The 25,040-nt window shown below is 39.8% G+C and overlaps 1 long non-coding RNA gene across 1 annotated transcript; it reads right to left on the bottom strand.

Moving 5' to 3' along the window:
- Window positions 1-331: 331 nt before the first annotated feature.
- On the bottom strand, window positions 332-12,203 carry LOC127944725 (uncharacterized). The gene is made up of 2 exons (XR_008150412.1): window positions 12,073-12,203; window positions 332-533 (listed from the first exon to the last, which is right to left on the bottom strand). It is a non-coding gene; the product is annotated as an uncharacterized LOC127944725 (long non-coding RNA).
- Window positions 12,204-25,040: the final 12,837 nt, after the last annotated feature.

The following is a 25,040-nucleotide window of genomic DNA, read 5'->3' as shown; positions in this document are numbered from 1 at the left end:
AGAGGGCCTGCAAATCGCCAACACGCTTGACCAATGCTAGAGCAAGTAGCAGAGCGGTTTTGAGCATTAGGGGCTGAAGGTCAGCTGACCGCAACGGTTCAAAGGAAGGTCCTTTGAGTGCTCCAAGGACCGTGTGAAGGTCCCAAGTGGGAACGGTGAGAGGACGTGGGGGCTTCAACCGCCTAGCACCTCTCAAGAAATGCACAATGAGGCTGTTTCGACCCACTGATTGGCCAGCAATAGGAGCATGAAATGCTGCAATGGCTGCTACGTAAACTTTGAGTGTGGAAGGGGAGAGACCCTTTTCTAGACGCTCCTGGAGAAAGTGAAAGTGAAAGTGAAGTGACATTCAGCCAAGTATGGTGACCCATACTCAGAATTTGTGCTCTGCATTTAACCCATCCGAAATGCACACACACAGAGCAGTGAACACACACACACACACTGTGAGCACACACCCGGAGCAGTGGGCAGCCATTTATGCTGCGGCGCCCGGGGAGCAGTTGGGGGTTCGATGCCTTGCTCAAGGGCACCTAAGTCTTGGTATTGAAGGTGGAGACAGAGCTGTTCATGCACTCCCCCCACCCACAATTCCGTCCGGCCCGAGACTAGAACTCACAACCCTTCGATTGGGAGTCCAACCCTCTAACCATTAACCAGGAGATTGCTGAGAAGCGGCTGGAAGCGGGCGGCCTGAGATCGGCACTGAGAGCGGCTGTCTGCGAGAATGCCGGCGCTGCAGGCGGTCGGCGGTCTCAGCTGGTCCGCTGCGGTGCCTCTTTGACGGCAAGAGCTCGTTCCAGGCGAAGGCGTTCAGCAGAGATCCAGCGAAGTGAAGTAGTCGCTGAAGGAATAAGATCTGATTTCCTCTGGCGATTGCCTGCTTATATAGCCATTCGCCCCGCCCATTTTGGAGTATTATACAGTAACCCAGTTCTGTACTGGATTTGACTATACAATAACTGTATCTGTAACAATCAAAATATTATTTGTATCCATATCTATAGCTATGTTTATGCTAGTGCATTTATTTATTTATTATTTGACCCTGGAAAACAGAGTCTTTTGTAAACGCTGAAGGCCCCGTTTTATTTTGAAACCTGTGGGGTTGCGTTTCAGTGTAAATGGACCAAGGCTCTGTCCCAAATGGCACAGTTCATGTGTACTTACGGTCCTACAATGGCCACCGCGTATGCATGTCCCTTTAGGGCCTCGAGACCATAGGGTGTTCCATTCATTATTTTATCTTTCAGGAGGGTGCTCGAGGACCACTTTACGACTGCTATGCTCCCTCGATGCACACTTCTGCTGATCCTGCAGCAGACTTCTACCCAAAAGACATAGCAGCATTACATCATGGAAGACCGCAAGGGTTTAGGGTGCAGTTTGGAACAGGGCCCAAAACAGAGACTTTTTTAAAACAATGGCATGGCTGCCCACATTTGCTCTGCGTATCCTTGACGACCGTGTAAACAGCAAAATCATGCTCATTGTTGTACCTGCATGAATGGTCATGCGACATGAGTTTTCAGTTGTGCAGTGTGGACGGAGATCGATTCTGAAACGCAGTGAAAACGGTAGAAAAAAGTGTAGATGAGGATCGATTTAATTTTCAAACAAAAACATACTAGTGTAAACAGGACATACAGTATGTATAGGATAGGATGGAGGCTACACACAGACCGTATAGTGGGAACATTAAATCTTGAGCTTTGACTTGACATCGCATGTGATTTACTTGTACAGTGAGAGTTGGTATTTAAAATACCAATATTGCTGAAAATGTATGTATGATAGTGTATGCCCCGGCCCACAGCAATTTCATTCTCAGAAAAGCCATGCATAAGGTTGATAATAAAGCAGCTATGTCAGAGAAAACTATACTTTTATAATGATTTGTGTCTTTGCAAACAGTAACATGGGCTATTTTTTATTTTTATTTTTTATTTTTTTACAATATCACTGAAGGACCTGGGTCACATCTAGAGATCAGAATAACTGGAAGAGAGGAAGAGTGTGAACTCTTCTGGCCAAGATACAACAGACTAGAAACACCTAGGATCATGACATTGACAAAGGCAAGCACCACTCACATGTACTTAAGAAAATGTAAAAATCTAGCTGGATAATATTACATTTTCCTGCCCACAAAGCCTTGGCTACATCAGCAGAAAAGTTGTTTCAGAAGCATAGAAAATAATTACATTTTGATGGAAGATTTTTTTTTTCTTTAGTATAAAGTTCACTGATGAACTGTGCATATTAGGACTAGGAACATTTATTAAAAGGAAAATATTTGTTGTTGTTGTTGTTGTTATTATTATTATTATTAGTAGTAGTATTAATATTTAACCTAACATTATCTCAGAAGTTAAATGAATAATTGCCTAGCATTGAGGAGGACAGATTCCTGGACTCATTTGACAAACTTGTGCAGGTAGAGGACGATGGATGGGTCTGTTTATGGCCAGACAGACTGAGGACGTATTGCCTTTAGAGTAATCATGATCATAATTATAATTATAAATAATAATCTCACTGCAGGAGGTGGCAGGGCTCTAAGAAAGAAAGCTCTACTGACTAATAAAAGGCACTCTAAGTTTGATGGTTGTTCCTCAAGATATAGATATAGTGTGTGTGTGTGTGTGTGTGTGTGTGTGTGCGCAAAAATAAGTGCAGTTGGTCTTTTCAGCAAGATAGGACTCTCCTGATGTTCCTCTAATTTCCAATAATTTGGGCCAATAAGATGGACCCAACACAGGTTGGACGCATGACTGTAAGAAAGTGATCCCACTATCCAGGGTTGAGAATTTTCTATTCGACTTTTCATTCTAAAAGGAGGCTGCACTGTTGCAAAGGCTGCAGGGAGTGAGTGAAATAATGAAGCCCTCACCACAATGTTCAATGAGGGGCTTTCCAATGACCTAAAGAATTCCTTGTGTGTGTGTGTGTGTGTGTGTGTGTGTGTGTGTGTGTGTCAACATAAATGCCAATAAAGCTCTTTCTGACTTTAGACAGTCTACTAACAATAACACATTTTGCAATTAACTTATTCTACTAACCACTGACCCTAATCTAACATCTACTAATACTCTAATGAGAGTTAGTTGACATGCAGTTGCAAAAATATTTAGAGTTAGTAGAATGTCTGAAGTGTACTATTGAAATAAAGTGTAACCCAGAAGTAAAAGGCAGTCTTGATGCACACTCAAGTAAACTTGTACATGGACTAGGAAATTATTGAAATTATTTTGAATTCTGCTTTGATTAATCATAAAATGTGTATGATGTTGTCACAACTGATACAATATAGTAAGAACACAGTACAAATTCTAACTAAACTAATAACACACATAGTTGTACTTTTCAACGATTTATTGAAGACACTAAGTGATCATTGACAGAGCAGGCTAGAGAAAGTAAGTGTTGCGACTTCTCCAAAAGCTAATGGGAGTCAATTAAGGAGATGAGATTGGAAGTGTGTACCAAATTGGTATGAGTGAATCAAACTTCGATCCCAACAGCTTTCACAGGAAATTTGCACACAAGGTAAAATAAATAAATTAATTAATTTAATTAAATTAAAATTTTAAAAAGCATTGCTAAAGGCATAGGTGTTCATGAATCCATAATTCTGTCTACAAAAATCTTTGGACTGAAGATTTACAAAATCCTAAATTCTAGGGTTCACTTCTTTTCCCCATCCTACAGTATGAGTTACAGTATTAATTTTTTAATAAAAATGATTATTGTGAAATCAAGATTTTTCCTGTGTACTCAAACATTTTATAGCCTTTATAGTCTACTGTAATAAACACAAGTTAGGGAATTGTGTTGTGTAAACATAATTAACTACAAATCTTCTGGACAACTGTGGCATTACCCGACTTCCACATGTCTTTTAGTGAACTGTGTGATAAAACAAATTTATAGAGCATGTATATATACAATATTATCAGTGGCTGCGGTTCATTAAGTGTATTGATAGTAAAATTAATTCTAATTAAACTAAATCTTATTAAATCTAAATACTGGATGTATGTGTGGCTTTTTGCATTCATTCATAGCACAGTTCTTTACATGTCCATTTTAGTGTGAGTGGGTGTTTTGTGTATTCAGTCCATTACCACATTTCAAGTCAGATGACAGGAAGAGCACAGGAAATGGGACTTTTCCATTCTCTTGTTTACTTTGATACTTCCTAGAAAAGAACTAATTTTATGATATCTTCTCGGATTCAAAAAGCAGAAGTATAATTATTTAATATTAGATTGACATATTTTAAACTCTGTGTGTGGATTACTAAAAGCAATAATTATCTATATTTCTCATTTTATGTAAATATGGGGGTCTGTATAATGGTTTTAAATTTGTAAGATTTATTTAATGTTTTCATGCATCAGTAAAGTGCAGCATTTATGGCTGTTTGTTTTTAGCCTGCATCTGATTTTGTCTTGAATCTGTTTGTATCTCTGCACACTGTAAGTTATTATTTCTGAAAAACAGGCCAGATTTTTTTGGGATAGGAGCTCATTCTCCTGTAAAGATTGAAACAATCATCAATTTGTTTAGAGGCCATCCATAATGCATGTGTCTGATTACTTGTCTATTTGTTAGTGTGTCTGAGTTTGCAGATGTTCGTGATTAATCTATGGCAAAAGCATTCACCCCAGTGAACTTAGAAGCCGTAAAACAGCAGCCAGATAAAAGGGTGTGTTTTGGATGTGTATGCTGTATGTGGGTTGTGCCATTTGTGACCCTCATGCACATATGTGTAAAACCAATTTGAACAGTGCACTACAAACCACAATAAGTTAGCAGAACTCCAAAAATGGTTAAGGGGGGGGGGGGGGGGGGGGGTGAAATGCTTATTTTCACTCAATATCCTGTTAATCTTGAGTACCTATAGAGTAGTACTGCATCCTTCAAAACTCCAAAAAGTCTTTAGTTTTATTATATTTATAAGAGAAAGATAGTCTGTACTGATTTTTCCCGGAAAAACACGAGCGCCTGGAGGCGTGACATGTGGGCGGAGCTAAAGAATCACGAGCGCCAGTAGGCTTTTGCGTTGAGAGCATTTGGAAGCTGTGACATTACCGTGAGGAAAAAAAACATCCAAAACAAACCATGGCTAACAGTCAGATTCAGCGTATATTTATGTTCCAGAATCAGATCCAGAGGCTGAAATTTAACAAGAGCAGCATCAGCAACGACGTCTCTATTTAGGGCTGTGCAAAAAGTCAAATGTGATTTTCATGTACATCTCATCAGTTAAGACGCTCCTGTAATTAGAACTATATCTCCAGCACGTGTGTTCAGATCAGGGTTGCCAGGTTTTCACAACAAATCCTGCCCAGTTGCTTCTCAAAACTAGCCCAATCCCGCTTCCAGAAGGTTCCCCGATAAAACGTTGCTTCCCGGAGTTAAAATATACGTTTTTTAGCAGGGTTGCCTTGGTAAAATTCGCATTTTAAGGGCTAAATATCACATTATTTTTATTGGGGTCACTGTGACCCGCAGACATGAAAAACAACCACCACAGACTTGGTAACACTGGTTGGCATTTACTACACCGAGCCGTAATTCACTGACAATCTACACAAAATCGATGTTAAAATCGCAGGCGATTCTTTGTCGATTTTGAAAGCGATTTTGTGTTAGTTGTCGGTAGACTATGGCTCTGTGTAGTAACTGCCGCTCCACCTGAACCAGTGTTGCCAAGTCTGCAGTTGTTTTTCATGTCCGCGGTTTGAAGCAATCCCAATACCAATAATGTGATATTTAGCCCCTAAAATGCTAATTTTACCAGGGAAACCCTTCACAAAAATTTATATTTTAACCCCGGGAAGCAATTTTTATCGGGGAACCTTTTTTTTTTTTTTTTTTTTAAGCTGTAACGTTACATGTGGAAAGTGCAGTTTGATGACAACATCGCATGTTGTTTACTTGATGTGCTTACACACCGATAGCCGAGTTAACAACACAGAGATATTTGAAGCAGTTTTACTCAACGCCTGTGGTTCCAACACACGATCGTGACCCTTTTTCGTTGGGACTGCATTATCCTTAAGAAATAAACAATATGCAAATCTGGCGTCAAACTGGGCCTTGTTTGTAAAACAAGCATCTTCGAAATGCAGGGAACAAACAAAAACACTTGCACAACTCCGTTGACGCTCTGTAAAAATAAACTCCATCCACTGGTCCCTTAATGCTGTTTTTTTTTTTTTTTTTTTTTGGTAGTCTGCGCAGGGTTGTCTTGCCCTGGCAACCAAAAACACACTTCTTTTGTGACAATTCGCTCTTGCTCTGATCAGTGAATGTCTCTGCTGTGCTCTGCTCTACGGGAGCGCGCGCTCTTTCGGCAGAAGTGCCCTTAGGACCCATATAAGGAAATTCCGCTCCATCTAACGTAACACAGACGCATACTCGAAAAAAACTTTCCGAAACTTGTGACAAACCGGAAGAGGTATTTCTGGAACAAAAATACTCCTTCAAACGTACAACTTAATTTTTGAAACTTTGTCCATGTTTAGCATGGGAATCCAATTCTTTAACAGTGTAAAAAACTCAGTATGCATGAAATAGCATTTCACCCTGCCTTTAAACAACTTAAAATCAGGACTTAATCAAACTAAATTTTTTTTCTAATTTGAAAAACTGGACTAGCATATGCAATTAAATTATAACATTATGTATCTAATTAAGGGACATAATTAATTAAGGTCATACCTGCTACTATAGTACTGTCAATGTTTTAAGCCATCCGTGATGAGTCTCTCTTCATTGATTTCATTCTTCTTATGTTGGCTGGGATGCCAGCAGTACTTGGACCACCAACTGCTGTTTTACTCAGAAAGTTGGCAAAAAGGTCCAAATCCATAATGAAGGAATGCTTAAGCAAATTAACCTTTAGATTCAATGGAGGTCAAAATAAACATGGAGAGGTGCTGTGAAAAAGATAATTTCCCATGGTCCCATCTGCATGGGATTCGATTTCTTTGAGGAACCCAGAAAGGACCCTGAAAAAGAGTAGATCAATTGCTCCATTATTTTAACAAGGTTGTGTGACTAAAACATATGGCCATGATTAAAATCACAAAGCACATCTGTTAAAGTCAGAACAGGGCTTCAGAACCACTTTATTTGTTGAATAGAATTATTATAACCTCTTAATATTGCCCAATGAAGCTGAAAAAGGCATCTAGAAAGACCTGATTTTTGGGATTGGGATATCGCGTTGAGAGACCAATCTACTTTGAGTGTAAACTAATTGAGCCAATGCACATTGGCATGCAATTATTGCATCCAGCTGCAGCTGATCACAGCGTGAGCATAAAAAGGCAGCAGGTGCAATGCATACTAGCTTTTCGCTTTGGAGCAGAGCGACAACATCATTCTGTTCCATCCAAGTGTCTTCAGTGAGTTAAATTTCTGGATGCGGTCGTCCCCTGCCTCCGGGTGATGGTCACAATCGCTGCCTCACGTGTCTGGGCAAACATGCTGAGGCGACATTCGCAGATGAGTCATGTTCCCATTACGGGAAGATGATCATATCAGAGCTGCGGGCCAGACTTCATTTCCTCAAGTGGGGTGGAGCTCTGTTGCTGCGATCTAAGGCTTATCCTGGTGGCCAACAGGCGGGTACTATTTCCGGCAGTGGCACAGGAGGTTTTGAGGATCACAGCAGTGGCAAACCCCTCAGGGAACCAACCCTCAGGGGCCCACCCCTCCTCCAGTGCTCCAATCCAGTTGAGCAGCCAAATAAATATGCTGGGCCCTCTTCAAAATCCATTCTAGCGGTATCCTTCGGTGCTCCTCCCAATGACCGGATGTCGATCGCTGCATTGGAGGGAGAACTCTCTGAGGAAGATTCGGCTGTGCTGCTGCCTCCAGGACAGTGGCAATGCCTGAATCGGATCCAGAGATGACAGCTATGCTTTCCTCAGCTGCCAAGAAGGTATGGCTTGAGTGGAGAAAATCCACTGCGTCCCAAGCCTTCAAGGTTGGATGATTGGTTTCTCAGGGTAGCTTATGTTGGCTCTCAGCACCGCCCTTCAGTGCCTTTCTTCCCAGAAGTGGATGAGGAGCTTACCAAGTTGTGGATGGCACCTTTTTTTGACAGAAACTGAAACTTTCTGCCTGATGGTTCATCCTCCCTCACCACCCTTGACGGTGTGTCAGTAGTGACCTAAACCCCCTCCACCTGGCAGGGCGAACCATGCCTCCCCTCCCATGTCTGTAGGGACTTGTCTGGCCTGTCCGGTGACGCTTATATGGCCTGAGTAGAAGCTTCCTCCACCTTACATGCTACAGTGTTACTGCAGGTGCACCAGGCCAAGGCACTGAAGGGTGGTCACGATCCGGAAGTTCTGAAAAAGCTCCAAACTGCTGCTGACCTCGCGCTCCGGAGACGAAGGTCACAACAATATCTCTGGGTGGTGCAATGTCCACACTTGTGGTCCAGGAGTGCCATCTCTGGCTTTGTCTGGTTGATATGAGGGACACCTCCAAAAATAGATTCCTTATTTCCCCTGTGTCTCAGACCGGCCTCTTCGGGAACGCGGTCGAGAACCTGGCCCAGCAGTTCTTGGCTGCACGGGAGCAGACTGAGGTGGTCTGAAGTTCTGTTCGGTGGGTAGCAGCTGCCTTCACCAGTCTGCCGGCGGCAGCACCCCAGCCTGCTCATCTCTGAGGGTGGCATCCACAGCAATCTCCAGCAAGTGGTGTAGTGGAGCTTGGCATAGGCAGGCCACCCCACACAGCTTTGCCCCCATCAATCCTGGTGGTGAGTAGAAGAGCAAGAGGCCCTGGGATGGGTGACACAGAGAGAGAGGATAGCTGCTTTTTGGGGGATGGTAAAGGCACCTTTCATTCCCCCAGAGGATGTTGACTCAGAAACGCATCTTCAGGTGCATCTGTCCCTGAGATTGGTTTGCAGATAGGTATGGATTGACCTCAAGGATGTGTACTTTCATTTGGCAATCCTTCCGCGTCTCAGACCTTTTCTGCAGTTTGCATTCGAAGGACGGGCATATCAGTACAAGTTCCTTCCTGTTGAGTTGTCCCTGTCCCCCTGTGTCTTCATGAAAGTCACAGAGGCGGCTCTTGTTACCCTCAGAGAGCAGGGTGTTTGCATCCCTGAACTTTCTCGATGATTGGCTTTTAGTAGCACAGCCTCGGGATCAGCAATGTGAGCACAGGGACCTGGTGCTCCTCAGCCTGTTGGGTCTTCGGGTCAGCTGGGAAAAGTGTCTCCTGATGCAGAGGATCTCTTTTCTCGGTATGGATATGGTCGAACAGACAGCTTGCCTCACAGAGGAACGTGCGCGGTTGGTGCTGACCTGCTTTAATTCGTTCACGGGCAGGATAGTGGTCTTACTGAAACTATTTCAGAGGCTCCTGGGGCAAATGGCAGCGGCACTTACACCACTAGGGCTATTGCATATGAGACAGCTTCAGCACTGGCTTCACAGCCGAGTCCCGAGGTGGACGTGGAAGTACGGCATTCACCGGTTCAAAGTTATACCAGCCTGTCACCAATCCTTCACCCCGTGGTAAGAGCTAACATTTCTCTGGGCAGGAGTGCCCCTGGAACAAATCTACAGGCATTATGTTGTTTACACGGATGCCTCCGCCACCGGCTGGGGAGCCTCGTGCAATGGGCATGCATTGTCAGGGGTATGAACGGGCCCCCATCTGCAATGGCATATTAATTGCCTAGAGTTGTTAGCAGTGCAGCTTGGCTTTGAACCATCTCAAAGGGTGCTTACGAGGCAATCGCGTTCTGGTCCAAACGAACAACACATCAACCATTGCATATATCAACTGACAAGGAGCCCACGTCCAGACTTCTGAAAACGTAATTTCTGGTCCCTGGATGCTATGTGGAGGTTCTTGGTGACCTACCCCAAGAGGTAGTGGACGCTTACGCTTTGAAGTGGAACCTGTTTGTCGAGTGGAGTTCTTCTCACAAGATGCACCAGGATGCCCAATCAGGGTTGTACTTTCCTTTTTGCAGCAAGGGCTGGAGCGAAGGCTGTCTCCCTCTACCCTCAAAGTCCAGGTTTCTGTGATTTCTGCATACCTTGACCCCACTGAAGGGAAGTCGGTGGGTAAGCATGGTCACCAGGTTCCTTAGAGGGAGAAGGAGGTTATATCCTTCCCGTCCCTCCTCCATACCACCTTTGGACCTGTCTCTAGTGCTTAATACACTACAGCAGGGCCCATTTGAGCTTAGCTAAAAAAATAAAAATTAAAAAAAGAATTCATTAAAAACGTAACTGAGACATTTCTTGTTCATACTTTACTCCAAATGTCTATTTTGGTAGTATGCAAGTTTAAGATAGTGCTACACATTTCCATGAAAGGGCAGATTGCTTTATGGCAGCAACTAATGGACGTGTACAGCCAAGTGTACAGTAAGACAATCTCTGGTACAGCTATACCCTATAATTACAACAGTTTTTTTTTTTTTTTTTTTTGGTTAACTGTACTAAAAATACATAAAACTATATTCAATTGCTTTATATGTGTGTAAATACATATACACCTGACTGAGACTTTACTAAGTGCTAACAGTAGGTTTATGAATAAATTATCTTATCAGCAATCGTTATTTCTTAGCACTTGGTCAGTTGGCAGACTTAGATGGCATTATTGATGCGACAGTACAACATCAGATTGGTCTTGCTCAGAGGCACCAATGTTTCTCTTCATGCTCACTGTTGTACCAAAAACAAAAGTGAGAGATTGTATCTGAGGAGACTAATGAACTGTTACTCACAAGTTATACAATCTGAATATGCTGGTAGACACTGCAATTACACTATTATGAGGGTAAAAAGCCTTTGGAATACTTTTTAGCAACATATATTGCAAATGGTTCATTATCATTATTATTATTATTATTATTTTTAAATTAACAATTTCAGGTCACTGCATTCCAGAAATATTATAACAAAAAAATCCCCAAAAGTGCTTGTTATATTTGCTTTGATAGTGTGTTATCTAATGCAATGGCATTTATGCATTTTAAGTGCAACAAAATGTCAGAAGGCTTTCTGGGGTCATCATATTTTAATTTAGTGTTATGACCATCAATGCTAATTTAACAGACATCATTTAGTTCATACTTCATTTATATAGTTAACCTGTAATCACATTTCCATTGGGTCTAGTTTTTATATTTGTGTATATTTGTGTTTTATATTTATATTCACGCTCTGTTGGGACGGCAGAAGTGACAGCTGAACACCTGTGGGCCGAGGCTGCTCTCACACCATCATGACTGTTTGACTGCCCATAATTATGCCATACACAGAGTGCATGAGAAGACGGGGGAGGAGAGGAACTCAACCGGGGGATGAGCATTTCTGTTATAACCATAAACAATGCTGATGGCCAGCCAGTTTTCCATGCTGCAGGCAATGTTACTGAAGCCCTGAGCAAAACCAACGACCTTACGGTGCCTGGCTTTCACTGTGTGTGTGTGTGTGTGTGTGTGTGTGTACGGGGTGAAATAACAAGTGACATGGTATTTATACAGTTTCAATTCTGCTCCTCTTCATAAAACACTAGCAGAGAAAACTAGATTAAAAGACTGCTCAGATTCAAACAAACTGAGTTGCTGAATTTTATTATGCAAAGATCCCAGAGGGGTAGCGACTCACACGCACACACACAAACACACTGAACATACAGCTGTGTCTATGTCCACAGCTCTTGTTCTTTTGCAGATCTGAGTGTACTGAGAGATTATAAATAGACACCCGGAAGACAGGTATGGGTAAATCTCACAAAACTGACAAGAAATGTCATATTTCAAACAGAAAATAATCTTTATTTAATTTAGAAAGAAAGTGAAAAGAAAGAAAGTGAAGTGACATTCAGCCAAGTATGGTGAACCATACTCAGAATTTGTGCTCTGCATTTAACCCATCCGAAATGCACACACACAGAGCAGTGAACACAAACACACACACTGTGAGCACACACCCGGAGCAGTGGGCAGCCATTAATGCTGCGGCGCCCGGGGAGCAGTTGGGGGTTAGATGCCTTGCTCAAGGGCACCTAAGTCATGGTATTGAAGGTGGAGAGAGAGCTGTTCATGCACTACCCCCACCCACAATTCCGTCCGGCCCGAGACTAGAACCCACAACCCTTCGATTGGGAGTCCAACCCTCTAACCATTAGGCCACGACTTCCCCTTAGACCAACTGTACATCATTAGAACAGTCAGTGTTTTTCAGTTTTTGGCCTTTAATTAGTTGTAAACATCTATTATATTTTTGGTCTTGTTGTTTTTCAAAGCAAAAACATAATACTAATAATAATAATAATTAATTAAACAAAGCGTAGTAAAACACTAAAAGTTAAACTGAAATATATATATATTTAAAACTATTTAAAAATATGAATACAGAGTATAATAGTATCTAAGTTATACTTACATGACCCTTGTTGGAAGTTGTTGGAACTCAGTGTGTAGACATTCAAATAATAATAATAATAATAATAATAATAATAAAAGTATTTTTTTTTTGTATTGTGTTTCCTTTCATTTGATCCTCAAGTTTTTTTTTTCAATTCTCTCTAAAAAGTCTTGCGTTTATGTTCATAAATCCTGCAGAAGCCATGTAATATTAACAATATTCAATAACACAAATATAAAGGCCCTTAATTGTCATAAAAAAAAAAAAAAATAATACTTGAGAAATGAACCAGACCGTCTACAGAAGTGTGGTAACATAGTAATAAAGTAGTAGTTAATAATGGCACAATAATGAAGCTCTCGGTCTCGTTCTTTTCAGCATTCAAAGCTGAACATGTCTAGTTACCAAGCCTAAGCATAAGTGCCTACGCCACATACTAAGGAATGAACAGTCAGCTAAGTGATTTTCTATCCATGACTGTAAAATAAAACAGTGCAAATTACATTTGCATGTGGTTACAAAGTAAATTTGCATTGTGTTTGTTGTCATACAGTTGTTTGGTAACAGCAGTAAACAGCTGAGATGTTTATGCCAATTGTTTGTATTGCATCTGTGGATTTCTCAGGTCTCTGCCCATCCTCACCCAGGCATTTAAAACGTACTTCTGTAAGTGATTTTAGTTTGGTTTAGCACACATAAAATGATCCTAACAGCACTAGCAGAAATAGAAAAATCACTCATGTCTATGTGACAGCTCTACCGTATGCTCTGTAAACAGCAAAAAAGAAACTGACATGTGGCCTGTGTGCCAGCTATTCGTAAAATCTGAAGAAAGCACAAAGGTTTTGGGGAAGAATACACTCACAAATATATATTTAATCAAAATTAAAGTAAAACTGTATTACTTTGAAATAGTACTACTTAAAATAACCACTTTAACTACTGTATATCTATACCTGTTCAAATGTAATTTATTGCTGTGAAAACGCGGAAATTCCTGCATCATTTCTCCATCATTACTTCAGCCTTCAAAATTTATATTTGAAGTTCACTGGTCACATCATATGTAGTGCCATGTATTTAAAATACATTTAGGCTACAAATACAAATAAGTATATTTTTTGTTTTGTCATAAGGGATCCTTCCAAATTCAGTCTAAATATACAGATTTTCTGCTCAAGGAACATGTCTTATTATTTTAGTGTTGAAAAGAGTTGTGCTGATTAAATTGTGGAAACAGTGTAAGCCCTCACCTCTCATTATTTATTTATTTAATAATATTAATATAATTTTGCTAAACCTTTTTTTTTTTTTTGACATTGCCATTAATATAATTTTGCTACACTTTTTTTCTTGTATATATATCTTTTTTCTTATATATATATATATATATATATATGGAAACATTCCCCATTTGAGTAAAGTGAACTCATTGTCATGTTCAAGAAACCAGTCTGGGATAATGTGAGATTTGTGACATGGTTCATTATCCTTCTGGAAGTAGCCATCAGAGAATGAAGGGATGGACATGGTCAGAAACAATGCTCAGGTAGCCTCTGGCATGCTCAGTTGGTAATAAGGGGCCAAAAGTGTGCAAAGAAAACATCCCCCACACCATTACACCACCACCACCAGCCTAAACCGTTGAGACAAGGCAGGATGGATCCATAGATTCATGTTCTTTATGCCAAATTCTGACCGTACCATCTGAATGTCGCAGCAGAAATTGAGACTCATCAGACTAGGCAATGTTTTTCCAGTCTTCTATTGTCCAATTTTGGTGAGTTTGTGTGAATTGTATCCTCCGTTTCCTGTTCTTAGCTGACAGGAGCAGAACCGGTGTGGTCTTCTGCTGCTGTAGCCCATCTGCTTCGGTCAATGTGCTGTGCATTCAAAGATGGTATTCTACATACCTTGGTAATAACGAGTGGTTTTTTGAGTTACTGTGGCCTTTCTATCATCACTTACAAGACTGCCCATTCTCCTCTGACCTCTGACATCAACAAGGCATTTCCATTCACACAACTGCCTCTCACTGGATATTTCCTCTTTTTTTGGACCATTCTCTGTAAACCCTAGAGATGGTTGTACCTGAAAATCCTAGTAGATTAGCAGTTTTTGAAATACTCAGACCAGCCCGTCTGACACCAACAACCATTCCATGTTCAAAGTCACTTTCTTCCTCATTCAGATGCTAGGTTTGAATTTCAGCAAAACTTCTTCACCACATGCCTAAATGCATTAAGTTGCTTCCATGTGATTGGCTGATTAGCAATTTGTGTTACCAAGCAATTGAACAGGTGTACTTAATAAAGTGGCTGCTGAGTGTATACTTGTATCTACCTATGTACAGTATGTGTGTGTTTGTGTGTGTTTTGTGAATTTCATAATTTTTATTTAATGTTTATAACTAACATTTATTGTTGATGATGACGATGTTGATGATGATGATTTATAAAAAGCAATTTACCATTAATTGGATATCAAATCAACACAGATGTCCAAATTTTGTATTTTAATTGATGTAGCTTCAACAAGGCAAAGACCTTGAAGGCTGGACAGGGAATTATGTACCATCCTGTTTAAGAACAGCAGATAAGCTTGTGTGTGCTCTGAAAGATGTGGATGAATGAAAGCAAACAGTTGCAGAGAGTTGAAAAAAGAGATCCTGCCTCTCATAAAGCAGGCCGATCTCACACAGAAAAATGCTGCATCAACGTTTATCCACAGACCACTGAAATGTCCCTCTGGTAATGTTTTGAACCTCTGTTGTCTTTGGACATTATCATGGGTTTAACGAGTGACATATGGAATCAAGTCGAAAAGTAATATCATTTCATTGCAGGACTGTAGGAATTTCATACATTTGGAATTGTTTGCTCTGTAGTCTGCATGGTTGACAGACTGATGTTTCTTTGCACGAGTGTGTTATTCTTGTAATAATGGTGATCTGTTTAAGGACAGACATGCTCACAGCCCTCTCTACTGAATCTGTGTAAACAGAAACTGAAGATACAGCAGCTTGCCACGCAAATCTCCAATGAGTGTCTGAAAAGTCTGAGACAATCATGTATTCAATCCAAACACAGATAGGGAAGCCCTCAGGTGATATCACTCTCATACTTGTCTTTTTGCATCATTTTATCTTTGAACACACTCACACTTTCCCGCAGAGACGGACAGAGTCTGGGATTCACACACACTCACACACACGCACACACACACACACATACACACACACACACACACACGCATGTGTGCTTACCCTGAGAACAAAAGTGTGAAAGTCCTTTAGTGTTCCAAAACACACAGAGCATAACTGCTGAAAAAAAGACATGTCATTTAATTTCAGAAGTTTATTCCATTAGCCACATTAGTCTCGGGTAATTACGTCTATTTTCCTTCTCTTCTATTTTCAGAGAGTGATATGTTGTTTTGGATTGTGTAAGATGCAGGGATGTACTAGGATGGAGGGGTAACAGATAAATATAAGGATATTGCACATTTGTATTGCATAAGCTTAAGTGGGGGACATTTAACTGTTCATGAGTTAGATTGCCTGTGGGAAGAAACTGTTCTTGTGCCTGACTGTCCTTGTATTTGCAGCTCTGAAGCACCGGCCAGATGGCAGAACTTCAAAGATGGGGTAACTTGGATGTGAGGGATCCAGAGTGATTTTCTGAGTCCTTTTCCCCACTCTGGATGTATACAGTTCTTGAAGGGTGGACAGGGGAGCACCAATCATCCTTTCGGCAGTGCGAATCGTCTTTTGATGTCTGATTTTGTAGCTGAACCAAACCAGACAGTTATTAAAGTACACAGTACAAACTCAGTGACGGCTGGGTAGAACTGTTTCAGCAGCTCATGTGGCAGGTTTAATTTTCTCAGCTGGTGAAGGAAGTACAACTTGCTTTGCTTTTTTCACAATGGAGTCAATGTGAATGTCCCACTTCAGGTCCTGAGAGATGGTGGTGCCCAGGAACCTGAATGACTCCACTGCAGTCACAATGCTGTTCATGATGGTGAGTGGGGGGAGAGCAGGGGGGTTTCTCCTAAAGTCCACGATCATCTCCACTGTTTTGAGCGTGATCAGCTCCAGGTTGTTAAGACTGCACCAAACAGCCAGCTGCTTAAGCTCCTGTAAACAGACTCGGCACCGTCCTGGATGAGGCCAATGACTGTAGTGTCATCTGCAAACTTCAGGAGCTTGACAGAGGGGTCTTTAGAGGTGCAGTTGTTAGTGTACAGGGAGAAGAGCAGAGGGGAGAGAACACATCCCTGAAGGGCGGCAATGTTGGTGGAGCAGCTGTTTGACATGAATTTCCCCAGTCTCACTAACTGTTGCCTATCTGTCAGAAAGCTGGTGATCCACTGACAGATAGAGATAGGAACAGAGAGCTGGGTCAGTTTGGTCTGAAGGGCTGTTGGGATGATGGTGTTGAAAGCTGAACTAAAGTCCACAAACAGGATCCTCACATAAGTCCTTGTTTTGTCCAGATGTTGCAGGATGAAGTGCAATCCCATGTTGACTACATCATCCACGGACCTGTTTGCTCGGTAAGCAAACTGCAGGGGGTCCAGTAAGGGTCCAGTGATGTCCTTCAGATAAGCCAGAACCATAGGGTGTCCATATGAGCCATTTTCCCAGGACGCGTCCTTGCCAGGATTTCTATATTGCCTAAAACATCCAAAGTAGTTTGACCAATAACATGCAGGTATGTTACATAATCAACCAAAGTATCGTGTGAGAAGGTCAGATCTACAGAGAACGATCAAAGCAATGCAAATACACATGTTAGGTGTTTGTTCGTTCATTCAACTTGAAGCGTCATTGTATGACACCAAAGTACCAAGAGAGTGATTTGATTGCATAAGGAGGCGTCTGCTCTGCTCTCTATAGCTCTTATGAATGTCATACAATGTTCGATCTTCACAGAACAAACAGCCAAAATTTTAGGCAATATAAAAATCCTGGGTAAGGACGTGTCTGGGAAAATGGCTCATATGGTCACCATATAGCAATATATCTAAAATGGACTATCAAAATAAAATGTAACCATAAGTTATCCAATAATGCATAATGCAGTCATCTTGATATTATGATGCCCGCATTTTAGATTCACGTTTGGATTTTTTTGTTTATGCAATCTAATCATGTTATCATTATTATCTTCCTTCAATCTTCTCTTGTGTTTTCGTAAGACAGATTGCTTTGATTTAAAGGCTTTAAGGTTTAATCTTCTCTTTAAATAATCAGTACCTTTAAATGCACTGCACTGTCAATTGAAATACACATGGATCATGCTTACCATCATGCTTACCTGCTTACCACTGCTCCGGGTGTGTGTTCACTGTGCGTGCGTGTGTGTGTGTGTGCGTGTGTTTGTGTTCATGTAGTGTGTGAGTGTTCACTGCTGTGTGTGTGCACTTTGGATGGGTTAAACACAGAGCACGAATTCTGAGTATGGGTCACCATACTTGGCTGTATGTCACTTCACTTTTTACTTTCACCTTTTACAAACCAATTTACAACTAGACATATAAATTACTCTTTTATAAAGCCCATGGACATCTAAGAAACTTGGTTAGACAAAACCATAAAAAAACTGCTGACAGTTCTACATAAAAACTTAATTTGAATATTAACAAATAAGACCATTTCACTCCCCATGTCCTCTACATAACTTGAATGTTTTGATGTTGTGTAGGAGACATGTCAAAGCTGTAAATACACTAAACAAGATTATTGCCAATACTTCGGTGGTGATGTTTAAGCCAAGGCTTTGCTAGAAAGATCACTCCTAATTCCATCATGCTTTTTCCCTTCACCTCAAATTGTATCACACCAAACACAGGCCAAACAAGACTGCAATTGCAAAAGCCACATTCTCATCATTCAAGGGTTCATTCTTGGTATAGAACCCCCCGAAATTAGCAGAACTTGTTGTTTATCTGTTTTGTGGATCTAGTTTTCTCTCCAAATGAAGTAATCACTGTATAGATCATTATTATATCTAAGCAGAATACAGCATTGCTTGAGTAAAAAAAAAAAAAAAACTGCACACTCTGAGACACAAACATGGGCCAACCTTGCATTTCCTAATTTTATCAGAAGATTTGGCAAATCAAACAACTATAAACACAAAGCTTTTTTGTTGAATTTTAGTAGGAACATTTTAGTTTAAATGCCAGTAAAAATAAAAGATTGCTTGTGATTCATAACAGTCTTGCAAAGTGCACATTATTCTAAGAAAATATTAATATAAAAATGAGTTCTGTATTAATGCACAGATGGTTTACATGTCTGGCCTCAATAACTGCCTTGGTCATACAATAACGATTTCTATGCACAGAAACGTCTGTTTTCTGTTGCCATAGTGTGAACCCAAAGGTCTGGTACAGTGTTTGATTTGATATATGTTAAAAAAACAGGCTGAAAGAAGGAGATGTTGTGTGTTGACACTTTACAGCAGATCTGATGTGTTGATAAGATTAAAGCTCAGAACTGGGTGCAAACACTTATCTTGTGGGAATTGCTGTCCAAAGTGTTCCCTTACACACACTCACAAACATACAATAACTGAAAGAGGATGGGTAATCCAACATGATCATGAAAGAAATTCTGGTAACACTAGATTATGGAAAACGTATAAACTATTAACTTTTTAAGAGTTTTCCCTCAGTAAACTCCTAATTTGCTTGTAACTCCTAAGTTACAAGTTGTAACTCCTAAGTTGTTGTAATTATGTGTAGGCATTGGGTAGGATTAAGGAATGTAGAACATGTGCTTTATAATTATTAATAAACAGCCAATATGATAGTAAAATGCATGCTAATAAGCAACTACTGTAGTGAATAGTTAATAGTGTGACACAATTCTTTCTTTTTCAGACCTCACTCAGTTTGACCTAAAGTCGTTACAGAACTGGAAGGTTCCAGCTGAACTTGGAACAGTGACCATTAAGCTCTGGGATTCCCCAATCACATCTAGCTGCTGTCTTTTGAACTTTCTTCTCCAGAAGCCAGTTGGAAAGCTTCATTGTAGCTGGTTTTTATATGACAGTACTGCTTTCTGACGATGGGCTATGTTGGTCCACAAGGCAAACAGACATCTGAAGAGAAATCAGATAAGTGGTTCATTAGTTGTTCTAGTTGCTGCCTTGGATCAGAGAGAGCTGCTCCCCAAAGTCTACCTTTGCAGGGGTCTCTGCTGCAGAGCAAGTTTGACCCACTTTTTTTATCAGGTGGTGTGATACAGCTGTTCCGCCTTCAGTTGGCTGGCCACCAATAAGCAGCACAGAATCTGTACATGCAGAATTCCACAGAAACCTACAGAATTGGAACTCTCATCATTCACAAGTTCCACATGACCTAACATCTCCCACACAAATGGTTATTACAGCTAATTACTGTCAATGAGTATGTAATACTCTCAGTTAACTAGTGGTGGGCCGTTATCGCCATTAACGTGCTGCGTTAACGCGAGACTCTTATCGGGCGATAAAAAAAATATCGCCGTTAATCTATTCTCAAAGTTGGGTTGGGAGCTGGGTCTATACTAAGCGAGCTATGATGACTTTCACCTTGATATTTTATATAACCGACTGACTGAGGCCAGCCTAACGGACAGCGACACTGAACCGAGCTCTCTTCTGCGAAGTTCTCCTCAAAGTCCCTCCTGCACCGGAACGAACAAATACACATCGCAGTTTAAAACAAACAACAAGATGTGAAAGAGCACAATTCAGTACTCGTGGTGTTCTGCTGTTCAGGGCTCACGCAGAGAAAGGCGTCTGGAGACGCTAAAAAATAAGCGTTTTCAAGTGTTTTGATCAAAACACTTGCACATCGAATTTGCTTATTTTTGCTCTAGTCCCAACAAATACATACGAAATATGTCAAAATATCCACCTTGTTAATTAAGCTCGAAAAAACTGTCAGTTATTTCTTAAGTAAAAGTAAACAGTTGAGGAAAAAAAATGGGATGTGTATTATATTGGATGTGTTCCTTGTCTCTTAAAGTGACCGCGTCTAATTTAGCGACTGGCTGCTGTAATGTTAATCCAAGAAAATGAAAATGAAAATCACTCACTGCTCTTGACTACTTTGTAGTTTTAACAGTCAAACCAAAAATTATTCTGACACCAGATATATTTTTTGATATATATATAGCAAAACTGTAATAATGTGAGAAATGTTGAAGGTGTCTGAATAAATCTAGGTTTGATTGTATATTTCATTTTTACATTGAAGACTATCCAGTGCTATTTTACATTTAATTATTTAGTTTCTTTACCTTGACACTTACAAACTTACAAAAAAAACCTTAAAAATTGTGTAAATAGCACAAATAAATAAAAATAAACAAACATACAAATTAGACAATTTCAAACAGGGCCCACTGGTACAACCTTCACCGGGGCCCCGCTTGTGCAATGTGGAATTAGTTTACAGCTTTTTCAAGCAGTTTGTGATGCATTTTGGAAACAGGAGATGTACAGTACATTTCTAATGCACCATCTAGCCTGATAAACCCCTTCTCAAAGACTTACTGTTTGTCAATTTTATTTGGGTAACACACATATTCTGAATGCCGTCGGCAGAATTCGAATGAGCCATTTTAATCTAGATTATTCTAGATGGTTGATGGTTGATGATCAAGGTACATCTTTGATGACAGACAGACATGTGGGATCATAAAGTCCTGGTCACACCCATCATTAGTTGCCACCCTTCACAATACTCTTGTGTTCAAGCATCTCAATGAAACCATATTGCCTATAGTGATTATAGAACAAAGGTGTGCAGATGATTCAGTTAATCATAAACCAAGATACAAATTGAGTACTCTGCTCCATCACAACCTCATAAGGAATAACCACCCCATTAGTAAGACCTGATGAGTATCAGGCAGCATCTACTCATTTACAGTGGCCCTAAAATGGGTACTTTTCTTTGCTCTTGTAAGATAAAGTGCAATAACCATTTGTACACACTGACCCATCACCTTTGTTCAAGCGGAGGCTGATAGCTCTGGGAGTTCATCCTGATAGTTGATAACGGATAGCAGAAGTTCACCCTCTTACAGACACATGAGCACCTTCTGCATCCACAGTTCTTTTACATGTACAGCTTCACATAAACAGTCCATACAACTTGTTTGTCATATTCCCATTGTGCTGAAGTGATACAATATTGCATTTAAAAAAAAAAAAAAAAAAAAAAAAAAAAAAAACAGACAGAACATTTAAGTCATTTTTCACTGAAGCTTGTAATGCGCATTCACATTCTGATTCCAAAAGAGCCAATCAATGTCACTGAAGTCAGTGACATATTTTTTTTTATTTATGTTTAGTTTCCGTGTTCCCCATAAAAAAGATAGCACAATAGGCTTGGAATTATTTATGATGGTGAGTAAATAATGCTATTTTTTTTTTTTTTTTTTTTTTTTTTTTTTTTGAGTAACCTATTCCTTTAAAGCCAGACTGCTCTCCAGACAACAAACTATGCATTAAATTCTCCAAGCCATTTCATTGGCTCTAGATCCATTAGACAGCACCAAGTGTTATTTGCCATAGTTGCACTTAGCTCACTGATTGGTTCATGGCCCGGAGAGAACAGCTAATAGAGACAGCAGAAGAGAAAGACTGCTTGAGCCATCTATCTTTTGCAGTTGAGAGTGACTATTGATCTTCTCAGCTTATAGATTGCTCACATGGATAATTGGTAAATTAGCCTGGTAATTGGTCACAATAATTAGTCATTTTAGGATATCATGTGTAATGAGTAATATCGCTGTTCACATTCCCCAGCTCAGTTTAGAGCGGAGCAATATCCTCCCCCAACAGACGAGCGCCAGATCAATTGGACAGCAGTCTTTCTCTCCCTTCCTCCTTTCCTTTCCATTTAGCATGGCAGGCTTTCCTGTAATACTACATCTGTAGAGGGGCTGACTGAAGGAATGCTTGCATATACATACATACACTTGGGTGTGATTTCAAAGATATGGAAAGTAACCTGGCAACTGGAGTAAACAGACATTTAGCAAGTACAAGGCAATATTAACCATCCACTTTTACAGTAACTAAACATAAGTAGGTTAAGGGTCAAGTGTTTTTTTTTTTTTATTTTTTTTTTTTTTTACTTAAATTACTTTTTCCTATCCCAGTTTTTCCAAAAAGTGTAAACACTGTAGTGCTATCAAAATATTGATGTCTATGTGAGCAACTTTAGCTCTACCAATGGAATGACTCTGGGACAGGACTATCTGTTTGTCCAACCAATGGCAAATGGGGGTTGATTAAAAATTATGTGTTTTTGCAACTTCACTTTTAATCGTCAACAGGGTAAATAAATGAAGACTAATAAGACTAAAGTAATATAAAAGAACTTAGGTCTCCCCTGTTTTCCTTAATACAGCATGGCCTCTCATACCATTGCTTACATATATTGATGCTGGTAGTCAAAATAAAAAAAATAAAAAATCCACACTTCACCACAAAACAGGGACGGAGCATATCAGCTGTAATCACTGCCTGATGTATTTCGCAGACAAATCTGAAGTCATCACCTCTTTATTGTGTAGTGCTTCACCACGTGTTTGCATGTTAGCATCGGATTGGAAATCCCCCTGTCCAGACTGTCATGCCCTTATCCCAGCACTATAACGGGAAGAAAAGAAGAGACAAGGAAAAGCCATGAGTCATAAGTTAATTTACTGTGAATGAAGGGAAAGGAAAGATATCTGGCCAATTTTGCACGTGTGTGTGCATGTAGAATTAGGTAGATTGGTTTGTTTCTTTTTCTGTGCCTTATTGTTTGTGATAATCTTTTTTGGTAGTCAAGAGGTTTCTCTACATATATTTTATTTCAATTGAAACTATTTTGATAGCTGTCTGTTTATGATTTTGTGTACATGTGTATGTGTGTTACTGTAATCTCCATGGTCTGCCAGCCGATTCTAATCACTAGGGGAATTTTTCCAACTTTGTCTGTCTTTGTTTGTGTACCATCATAAAGCAGTTCTTATGAGGTCTGAGGCCACTTTAGTAGGAATGTGATGGGCAAAAGTTTTCAACATGTTGTTGCTGATTTCCGCACCTGGAATACAGACCTTTTAAACAAAATGTTATCATGTTATCATTATAATAATACAGAAAGTAAAACTGCTCTTTTCCTTCTAGTAATATTGAAATATCTTTCTGGCACCATGTGCATAGGGTATTGTACATTCTGAAGTGAATGTAATGTAGTGTTCCTTGGTCCTGCGCTACTAAAAGCATAGTATTGATTGGCTTTTGAGCCTTCTTCTTCTTTTCTTTTCTTCAGAAACTCTGGCATCTCTTCTGCTCTGTATTTTGGTTGTTGTTTTTGTTTCATGAAAACAGGAAGTACACTTTAGAATGTGCTTCCTATTGTCCAGCTGCCTCTTGTATATTCTGTCCCACACACACTAACACGCAAAATCTAGAACAGAGAGTGGCCATGAAGCGCCTGGGAGAGAGAGATTAAACAGACTAAAAGTCTGTACTGGATCAAAGAAAAACAAGAGCTTGTAGGAAATCAAATGAACTGATTAGTAAACTGCCTATATATTTTTACAATTAATTTTCACTTTTGAACTGAAGGTGCAGAAAGTCAATTTCAGATATCTGCCAATTTAACCTGCTTGCATGTTAGTAATGTTATCCAGGGGGGAGAAAAAAAAAATCTCTGAGATGCAGACATTTCCCTTATCTGTTTACAACTGCGTGTTGATGATTGAAGTTATCGGTCAAAACATAATGATGTCGTAATTTAGGATACTTGTACTTACTGATATCAAGGTAACTCTTCATTCAAACTTGTTGGGAAAATATACATGTAATGGCATTTCAGCAAAATTATATTGCTTTGGTACTTTTCTGATGCTTTTGCAAAAAAAAAAAAAAAAAAAAAAACGTCCAGTGGGTGGTGCTAAAAGCAGTTCAGTTTTGTCTGAAGCAGATGAATATCCGACATTGTTAATGACATTAGTTGCTGTATTGTACATTCCTGGGCCATTTGGAAAATAAATATGTAGTGAGTGGTGCTAAAAGTTTAATTCAACCACCAATAAGGCGAACAAGACACAATAGTTAGAAATGGCTAAATTGTCCCCCACATTTTTATTTTTTTATTCTTGCACTGCTCTGCTGCACTACTTTACACATTATACATTGTTCTGTTTGTTGTTAGGATGACGAAAAAAATTAAAATAAAAGTCACATATTTAGGATGGTCTGTCTCACAAACAGTGCTTCTAAATGTCAAAATGATTGAGATGGAAGTATACAGCAAAACGATTAAACTTTGACAGCTGTTTTACAATATTGAAGTCAAATCACCTTTATTTATATAGCGCTTTTAACAATATAGATTGTAACAAAGCAACTGAACAGCATTAAATAGGAAAATAGTGTCAATAAACCAAAATGGTAGTTCATTATTCAAACTGACAGAGTGTGTAGGCCTCCCGAACAATGCTAGGTAGGTTATTTCAGAGTTTGGGAGCTAAGTAGGAAAAGGATCTGCTGTCCACAGTTGATTTTGATATTCACGGTATTATCAGATTTTTTGAGAACACAT

Source organism: Carassius gibelio, chromosome A23 (genome assembly GCF_023724105.1).
Source record: "Carassius gibelio isolate Cgi1373 ecotype wild population from Czech Republic chromosome A23, carGib1.2-hapl.c, whole genome shotgun sequence".
In the NCBI taxonomy this organism is placed as follows: domain Eukaryota; kingdom Metazoa; phylum Chordata; class Actinopteri; order Cypriniformes; family Cyprinidae; genus Carassius; species Carassius gibelio.
Note: the sequence above shows the minus strand (reverse complement) of the source record. Positions and strands in the feature narration are given on the sequence as shown.